The following is an 8,463-nucleotide window of genomic DNA, read 5'->3' on the forward strand; positions in this document are numbered from 1 at the left end:
AAAAAGTCTTGGCAGGGTGGGGCCACTGTGCGCAGTGCTGTGAGGCCTCTCAGTCGTTGATGATGGCAATTGCCTTTTCTTTGTCTCCCTATGTGTGTGGAGGAGCCAACTTCTGCAGGCTTCAGGGCTGTGAAGTAGACAGTGGTAAGATGAGCTGAAGAGCCCCAGAGATGGCGCAGGAGGAAAAGAGCAGCCCCGTTGCAACTTTGTGATTTGTGTCATGTGAGGTCTCTGCCCCTGAGGCATCACCTGGCTGGAACTTGGGGTGGGTCTGAGCTTTCTTGCAGGAGTGTGACCTATTTGTTGTCCTGCCTCGCCACTTGTTCTTTCATGTTTTTTTCTAGGAGGTTTGGTGTGTGTAGCTTTGCAGGTGGTGTGTGCCTGCTCCCATTTCCTGCTGTGAGGATGACTGGACAAGGAGCCGCACGATAGTGGCTGTGGTGGGTAGTGCCTGTTGAAGATGAGGGCTCTCCTGTGGTGGCTGTGCCCTGTGTAGGTTAGGTGACTCCTTGATGGCCTGTGAGTGTGCCCCTCAGGCTGGCCACAGGCATGCCTTTGTGATCTGAATTAGTGGGTAGGGGGGCTGGATGTATGACAGGGGTTTGGAGAGGGGAGCGTGCCTTACCTGTGAGTCGGTGCCCTTGCATTCCCTCGGTGGGCTGATGAGGTTCCTGTTCTTTTTCCAGTGGTCTCAAGGTTGTCGGGGAGAGGAATAAAAGCGAGTGTTCTGCTGTGGTGATAGAAGATGGAGGAACTGGATCCTGAAAGGTGGGCTGGGTTAGAGTGGGAGGCTGGGTTGTGTTTTCCCTGGTCGTACTTGGGTGGGGGAGGAAACCCCTGGTGTATGATGGGGTCTGGACGTCCGCGCTGTCTGGGGAGCGATGCTGAAGCAGGGAATGGTGGCCCTTAGCGATGCTGCAGAGCAGGGGGTGTAAGCCTGATTTGGGTTTAGCTTGGTGGTGAGTCCTGAGTCCTTGTAAATGCTGAAAATTGTCCTTGAGTATATTGGCGGTTTCAGTGTTTGCTCCTGGCTTCTGGGTACAGATCATGGCATTGGGTGTGCTGGGGCAGAGGGGCTGGTGCCAGTGCCTCTGCCTGGCTGTCACTGCTGCCACTGGCCTCCCCTCAGTTCTGGGAACTGCGCTCTGTCCTGTGTCTCTGGGTGTGTCACTGGCGTTTCTTTCTACTTTGTCTAAAATCACAGTAGCACTTTTTTTCTTTCTTTCTTTGCTCTTTCCAGAGCTGGAAGGATAGGCGTGTATGCATGTAAATTGATCTCCTCCTTTGGGTGGGGTTTGACTGCAGCCTGTGTGCTTCATGGGGGTGGGAGTGTTGTGGGATGTGTTGTGTCTCTGCTGTCAGCCCTATGAGATGTGAATACTGTTGCATGTAGTAATTGCTTGTTGTTTTGGGTGTGATGTCAATGTGTGGACTGCAAGTGGAGAAGAGGTGAAGAGACCTAGAGCCAGCATGATGTGGAAGCAGGTGGTTGTGCAGCCATGCTCACTTCTGGGTTATCTGGAGGGGGAGGCCTCTGCCCGTTGGGTGGAGCTGTGTGCATGGGCAGAGCCTGCAGTGAGTAAGATGTTACTTGAAGTGGTGTGGCATTGTCTTCAAGTGGGGTAGTTTCTTGTGTTTTGCCCTTTTGGTTTTTCAGTGATTGTTTGTTTGTTTCTTGTATGCCCTCAGGAGGCCCCTGTGTCCTCTGTGTGGAGAGGATGGCAAGGAGGGACGAGAGTGTGCTGGAGGAGGAGGAAGAGCATGATGCCAGGTCCTGAGAGTGCCGTCTCTTGGGGCTGAGGCCCTTTCCAGAAATGGATGGGTGCCCCCTGGCCAGGCACGTCTTGGAGAGCTGTGAGCTGGGGCCTGCGCGTGTGTGTTGTGAATTGTACCTGTGGGTTTCTTCTTCTGTTCACTTGTGCCTCTAGGGGTGACTGCCTGTTTTGTCCCTTGCAGAGGGAAATGACTGCCGGTTGAAGGAGTGAAGCTGAGCAGTGCCCATGGAGGATGAAGCGGGAGGCGCTCGATGCTGCATGGCGTGTCGGTGCTGGATGGGCAGGTCTGGCAATTGGTATGAAATTGCTTGGAGTGGCCTGGGGTTGTCTGAGTCTGGCAGGTTTTTTTGCTCTTTGTTGCTCGTTGTGCTGAGGTTTTTCCTTTGCAGCCTCAGCAGGTGCCTGTCTTTGACAGAGCAAAAAACCCGACGTTCACCCCAAGGAGCAGAATGAAACACAGGAGAAGGAAACCGCTGAGGAAGAGGGAGAGGGCTAAGGACTGGAGCAGAGCAGTGGTAAGGGAGTGAGAGGAGCAGGATGCTGGAAGGTGCTTTGGGTCAGTGGGGGTGGTGGGAAAGCCCTGGTGTTGGACGGTGTCCTAAGTCCAGTGAGTCCAGGCAGTTATGGTCAACCAGGTTGCTGTGTAAGCTGAGGTTTCCCTCATTTCTTGCGGCAGTGTGCTGTGGCCAGGGGTCCCTCATCTGTGGCAGGTGACACTCTACATGAGGCTTGAGCATGCCTGCCTGCCTGCCTTCCCCTGCCACTAGCTTTTTTGCCTCCCTGAGCTGGGTTTGGTCCAACATTTGAGTGCTGGTGTCTGGCCCTCTCCAGGTTGTGCTGGGGCAGAAGTTTGGGGCATGTCTCTGTCTAGCTGTTTGTCTTGCCACAGGCTCTCCCACCGGTGCTGGAAACGGCTTGTCCTGCGTCCGTGTGCTTTTCTGTTTGTCTTGTTGCTTTCAAAGTCGCCGCAGCCTTTCTCTCCTCTTCCCAGAAGTGGCAGGAGACTTGTGTTTGCACATCTCAATTGTTTCCTTTGCCTGCCAAGGGAAACTCCTGAGTGGGCTCTGGCTGCACACTTGCAGCTATGGGGGGAGGTGGTAAAATAAATTTCCTTGGCAGTCTTGCCAGGGAGGGTCCACTGTCGCCTGTGCTGTGAGGCCTTGGAGTTGCTGATGGTGGCAATTGCCTCTCTCTTGTCTGTGGAGGAGCCGTTTTGCCAAGGCTTCAGGCCTGTGAGGCGGACACCTGGAAGAAGAGGTGAAGATACGCACAGATGGCAGTGGAGGAGATGGGCAGCCCTGTCTCACTTTCCCATTTTGCCTGCGTGAGGCCCCTGCTTCTGTGGCATCACCTTTCTGGAGCCTGCAGTGGGTTTGAGCTTCCTTGGAGCTCCGTGATGTATTTGTCATCTTGTCTTGTCGGACCACTTCTTCACACTCGCGCTTTCATGTTCCCCGGTGGTTTTGTGTGTGTACCCTTTTGCAGGTGGTGTATCCCCTCCCCGTTCCAGCTGTGAGGCTGAGTGGAGAATGAGCAGCATGATGGTGGCTGTGGGGAGTGGTGCCTGTAGGAGACGAGGGGTCTCCTGTGGTGGTTGTGCCTTACATACGGTGGTTGCTGTGATTGGTGACTGCTTGATTGCCTGTGAACATCTGGCTCTGGGTGACCACAGGCAAGTCTTTGAGAGGTGAGTTGGTGGGTAGTGGGGCTGAATGTATGTGCTGGGGGTTTGGAGAGGAGCTTTCCCCCTCTGTGACTGCGCCCTCATGTCCCGTCTTAGAGCCGATTTGAGGTTTTTGTTGTTGATCTCGTGGGGGAGGAGGATCCAAGGGCACGTTGTGGCGTGTTGATGGAAGGTGGAGGAACACGATGGTGAAAGGAGGGCTGGGTTAGAGTTGCTGGGGGTGGGATTTGCCCTGGTGATTTTTAGGTGAGGGAGGTAATGCCTGGTGTGGGATAGTGTCTGGAGCGCCACACTTCCTGGGCTGTGATGCTGAAGGAGGGGATTGTGGCCACCAAGCTTGTCCTCCAGAGCTGGGTGGTATAAACCTGGTTTAGATTTACCCTGCTTGTGAGCTGTATTTGTGTGAAGTCTCAAAGCTGCCATTGGCTATATAGGGTTGATCCCTGACATCTGGGTGCAGATCTTGCCCTTGGGTCTGCTGGGGTAGAGGAGCATGTGTGTGCGTCTCTGCCTGCCTGTTGCTGCTGCCGCTGGCCTCCCTTCAGGTCTGGGAACTGCGCTTTGTTCTGTCTCTCTGGGTTCGTCACTGGTGTTTCTTTCTACGTTTTTTTTTTTTTTTAAATCACTGCAGCACTTTTTTGTTTTTCCTTTGTTCTTCCCAGACCTCGAAAGAGGGCCATGTTGGCACCAAAATTGGTTCCCTGCTTTGGGGGGGGGCTTGACTGCACCCTGCCTGTTTTGTTTGGGGGCGGGGGGGGTAGCTGTGTGCTGTTCTGGAGCCCTGGGGTGTGGATTGGAGGGGGAGGTGTCTCCCCACAGTACTATGAGATGTGAATACTGTTCCATGTAGTAATTGCTTGTTGTTTTGGGGTGATGCCAGTGTTTGGACCATGAGCAAAGGAGAGGTGAGGTAGAGGTGAAGCAACCTAGAGCCGCAACCACTGAAGAAGTGGAGGAAGCAGGCGGCTGCACACCCACGGTGACTTCTGGGTCAGCTGGAAGGAGGCCTCTGCCCTTTTGCTGGAGTTGTGGGCAGAGCCTGTAGTGAGTAAGATGTTACTTGGAACGGTGTGGGATTGTGTCCCAGTGGGGCAGTTGCTTGTGCTTTGCCCTTCTGTTTGATAGTGAAGTTGCCCGTGTGCCCTCAGGAGGTGCCTGCATCCTGAGAGGAGGAGAACTGAAGCAGGGGCAAGCGAGGGGTGGAGAAGGAGCAGTGTAACGCCAGGCATGGTGAGGGCTGTCTCGGGGCTAAGGCCTTTTCTGTGGCTGAATGGGAGGCATGCTAGCTGGGCACCCCTTGGAGACCTCTGAGCCGGCGAGCGTGTGTGTGGCGTGGGAGCTGTACTGCAGCTTCCTTCTGTTGGGCTGTGCTCCTGCAGTGACTGCCTGTTTTGTCCCTTGTAAGATCCTGGCCTGCATGCAGGGCAAGGTATGATGGCTCAGGGAGTGCCGTGGAGCAGTGCCCATGGAGGATGAAGCAGTAGGAATTGGCTGTTGCATGGTGTGTTGGCATTGAATGGCCACATCCTGTAGTTGGCAAATTCTTGCCTGGAGCAGCGTGTGCTTGTCCAAGTCTGCCAGTTGTTTGTGCTTTGCCCTTTGTTGTTTTCTGTGCCTGTTGTGCTGAGGTTTTTCCTTTGCACCCTCTGCAGGTGCTTGCCTCCTCTATGGGGAAGCCATGGCCAGGAAGGCTGCACGAGGGGTGACGAAGCAGTGTGAGGCCATGTGTGGCGAGTGCTGGTTCTCAGGGCTGAGCCCTTCCCCCTGGTGTCTGCGTCCTCTCTGTGTGCCCTCTGCAGCGTGTTGAGGTGCTCCCTTCACTTGCTGTGTATTGTGGCAGTTCCTCAGTGGTTTGCTTATCTCGTGTTTAGTTTTGCTCATTGCAGTCAATCCTTGTTGTCCGTTGTCTGCACGGTCCTGGTATGTGCAGAGGAAAAGGAAGAGGGCTAAGGAGTGGAGCAGAACAGTGGTCATGGAGGGAGCAGAGCAGGATGCTGGAAGGTGCTTTGGGTTGGGGTGGGGGAGGGTGGGTGTGGTGGGAAGGCCCTGGTCTGGCACGGTGCCCTGGGTTAAGCGATCCTAGGCAGTGATGCTGAAGCAGGGCATTTGTGGGTTTTGAGCTTACCCTTGTCTCTTGCGGTGGTGTGCTGCGGCCGGGGGTCCTGCATCAGGTTCTGCGTGAGGCTCGAGAATTCCTGCCTGCCCTGGCACTTGCTTTTTTGGCTCCGTGAGCTGGGTCTGTTGAACATGTGGGTGCCGGTGTCTGGCCTGCTCCAGGTTTTGCTGGGGCAGAAGTTTGGTCTGTGTTTGCCTACCCATCTGTCTTGCCACAGGCTCTGCCACCAGTGCTGGGAATGGTTTGTCCTATGTCTGTGTGCCTTTCCATTTGTATTGTTGTCTTCCAAGTCACTGCAGCCTTTTTCTGCTGTTCCCAGATCTGGCAGGAGACCACTGTTTGTGCATCTAAATTGCTTTCCTTGTTATTGAAGGGAAAGGCCTGAGAGGGGTCTGGCTGTCCTGTTACAGCTGTGGGTTGGGGATTTGGGGGGGTAAGTTGTGTGTGCAGTCTTGGCAGGGCACGGGCATTGTCTCCAGTGCTGTGAGGCCTCTGAGTTGTTGATAGTGACAGTTGCCATTCTTTTTTTGTGTGTGGAGGAGTCATCTTGTGAAGGCTTCTGGCCTATGAAACAGACACTGGGAAGATGAGGTGAAGAGCCCCAGAGATGGTGGAGGAGGAAGCGGGCAGCCCTGTTGCGACTTCCCGAATGGCATGGTGCGAGGCCTCTACCTTTATGGTGTTGCGTGGCTGGAGCGTGTGGTGGGTCTGAGCTCCCATGGAGCAGTGTGATGCGTTTGTTTTCCTGCCTCACCACTTGTTCCACGCTTGTTCTTCGATGTTTCCAGGAGGTTTTGTGTCTGTACCTTTGCAGGTGGTGCAGTTCCACTCCCTCTTCTGGCTGTGAGGACGACTGGACAAAGAGCAGCGTGATTGTGGCTGTGGTGAGCAGTGGCTGTTGGAGATGAGGGCTCTCCTGTGGTGGCTGTGCCCTGTGTAGGCTAGGTGACTTCTCAATTGCCTGTGAATATGCAGCTCGGGCTGGCCAGAGGCAAGCGTTTGAGAGCTCAGGTAGTGGTGCTGGGTGTATGTGCTGGAGGTTTGGAGAGGAGCTTCCCTTGGCTCTGATTCGGTGCCCTTGTGTCCCCTGTTTGGGGTGATGAGGGTTTTGTTCTTTTTCCAGTGGCCTTGGTCTTGTGGGGGCAAAGGATGCAAGGACATGTTGTGATGGAAGATGGAGGAACAGGGTGCTGAAAAGTGGGTTTGGTTAGAGTGGGGGGGTGGAGTGGCTGGTTTGCTCTGGTGATAGTTGGCAGGGTGTGGGATAGTGTCTAGAGCTCCAGGGTTCCCAGGCAATGATGCAAAAGAGAGGATTGTGGCCCTCAGGTTTGCCTTGAGCTGGGCAGTGTAAGCCTGGGTTGGGTTTAGCCTGGCTGTGAGTCCTGAGTCTTTGTAAAGGCTGAAAATAGACTTTGAGTATTTTGGGGGTTTCAGAGTTTGCTAATTGTATGTGGGTACAGATGTTGCCTTTGGGTGTGCTGGGGTGGAGGAGTTGGTGCCAGTCTCTGCCTGGGTGCTGCTGCTGCCGCTGGCCTCCCTTCAGTTCTGGGAACGGTACTCTGTGTTGTGTCTCGGTGTGTCACTAGTGTTTGTTTCCATTTTGATGCTGAAAACCACAGCAGCACTGTTTATTCTTCCTTTGCTCTTCCCAGAGGTGGAAGGATGGGAGTGCTTGCATGTAAATTGGTCCCCTCCTTTGGGAGGGGTTTGACTGTACCCTGTGTGCCTTTTGCGGGGGGTGGCTGCTTTTGGAGACTGGGGCGGGGTGGGGGGGTGCATCTCTCTCCTTAGTACCATGAGATGTGAATACTGTGTTGTGTGGTAATTGCTTGTTTGGGGGGCGATGCAACTATCTGGACCCTGAGTGGGGAAGAGCTCGGGTAGAGGTGACGAGACCTAGTGCCACCACCGTGCGGAAGCGGGTGGCCGTGCACCTGTGGTCACTTCTGGCTCTCTTGGAGGGAGGCATGGACAGAGCCTGCAGCAGGAAAGATGTTACTCGGAGCGGCGTGGGATTGTCTTCAGGTTGGGCACTGGGTTGTGGTCTGCCCTTCTGTTTGGTAGTGAAGTTTCCTGTGTGCCATCGGGCGGTGCCTGTGTCCCCTGTGTCCAGAGGACGGTGAGCAGGCTGGGGGAGGGCTGGAGACAGAACAGTGTGATGCCAGGTGTGGCGAGTGCTGGCTCTCGGGGAGAGGCCTTGGCTTTTCCTATGGCTGGACGGGGAACACCCTGGCCAGGCCTGCCTCGGAGACTCCAACGAGTCCTTTCTTCTGTTTGTTTGGGTTGCGTCTCTTGGGGTGACCATCTGTTCTGTCCTGTGTAGGGTTCTGGCTCGTGTAGATGCCAGCAAATGCTGGTTCAGGGAGTGGAGCCAAGCTTTGTCCATGGAGGATGAAGCAGGCTGGATGCTGCACAGTGCGTTTGCTCTTTGTGTGCGAGGCCTTTGCATGTGAGTTGTCTGTGTGGGACCGTGTCTGAAGCTTCATGCTTGCTGGTCAGTTTGTCTAGTATGCGGGGCAGGCACCTTGGGTGTGTCATTTGTGATTTTGGTGCCAGTGGGTCCAGCTGGGGTCTCCTGTCTTGCTGTGCTTGAGGAAAGCCTGTGTCTTTGTGTGTGGAGTTTTTGGACTTGCGGCAGATTTGCTTTTGGCACGTTGCTGTAGATCTTGCCCCTTCCTAGATTTTGCTGAGGTAGAGCACTGGGTCCTTTCTCTGCCTGGATGTTGCTATTGCCACAGGCTCCCCTTCAGTGTTGGGAATAATGTTTACTGCTTGTGTCTCTGCACGTGTGTGTCTGTCATAGATTTCAAAGACATTAGGGCTGGAAGGGACCTCGGGAGATCATCGAGTCCAGCCCCCTGCCCAAAGGGCAGGAAGTCAGGTGGGGT

At 54.7% G+C, this 8,463-nt stretch overlaps 3 long non-coding RNA genes across 5 annotated transcripts in view; all 3 read left to right on the plus strand.

Annotated features, from left to right (window-relative positions):
• Positions 1-5: 5 nt before the first annotated feature.
• Positions 6-8,463, plus strand: part of LOC109322675 — a 12,602-nt gene continuing 4,144 nt past the window's right edge. Inside the window, exons 1-4 of one of the 3 annotated variants that reach the window (XR_002104455.1) lie at positions 6-265; positions 345-440; positions 687-1,579; positions 1,690-1,871. This is a non-coding gene — a long non-coding RNA (uncharacterized LOC109322675). Of the gene's footprint in view, positions 266-344; positions 441-686; positions 1,580-1,689; positions 1,872-8,463 lie in introns of those variants that run through there. The other 2 variants (XR_002104456.1, XR_002104454.1) reach the window with 2 other exon arrangements.
• The window catches only part of LOC109322676, a 7,349-nt gene continuing 827 nt past the window's right edge, over positions 1,942-8,463 (plus strand). Inside the window, exon 1 of the long non-coding RNA XR_002104457.1 lies at positions 1,942-2,071. This is a non-coding gene — a long non-coding RNA (uncharacterized LOC109322676). The remainder of the gene's footprint in view (positions 2,072-8,463) is intronic.
• Positions 2,190-6,316, plus strand: LOC109322677. The gene is made up of 2 exons (XR_002104458.1): positions 2,190-2,290; positions 6,115-6,316. It is a non-coding gene; the product is annotated as an uncharacterized LOC109322677 (long non-coding RNA).

This window comes from Crocodylus porosus, unplaced genomic scaffold (assembly GCF_001723895.1).
Source record: "Crocodylus porosus isolate Cpor-Errol unplaced genomic scaffold, CroPor_comp1, whole genome shotgun sequence".
Taxonomy (NCBI): Eukaryota; Metazoa; Chordata; order Crocodylia; family Crocodylidae; genus Crocodylus; species Crocodylus porosus.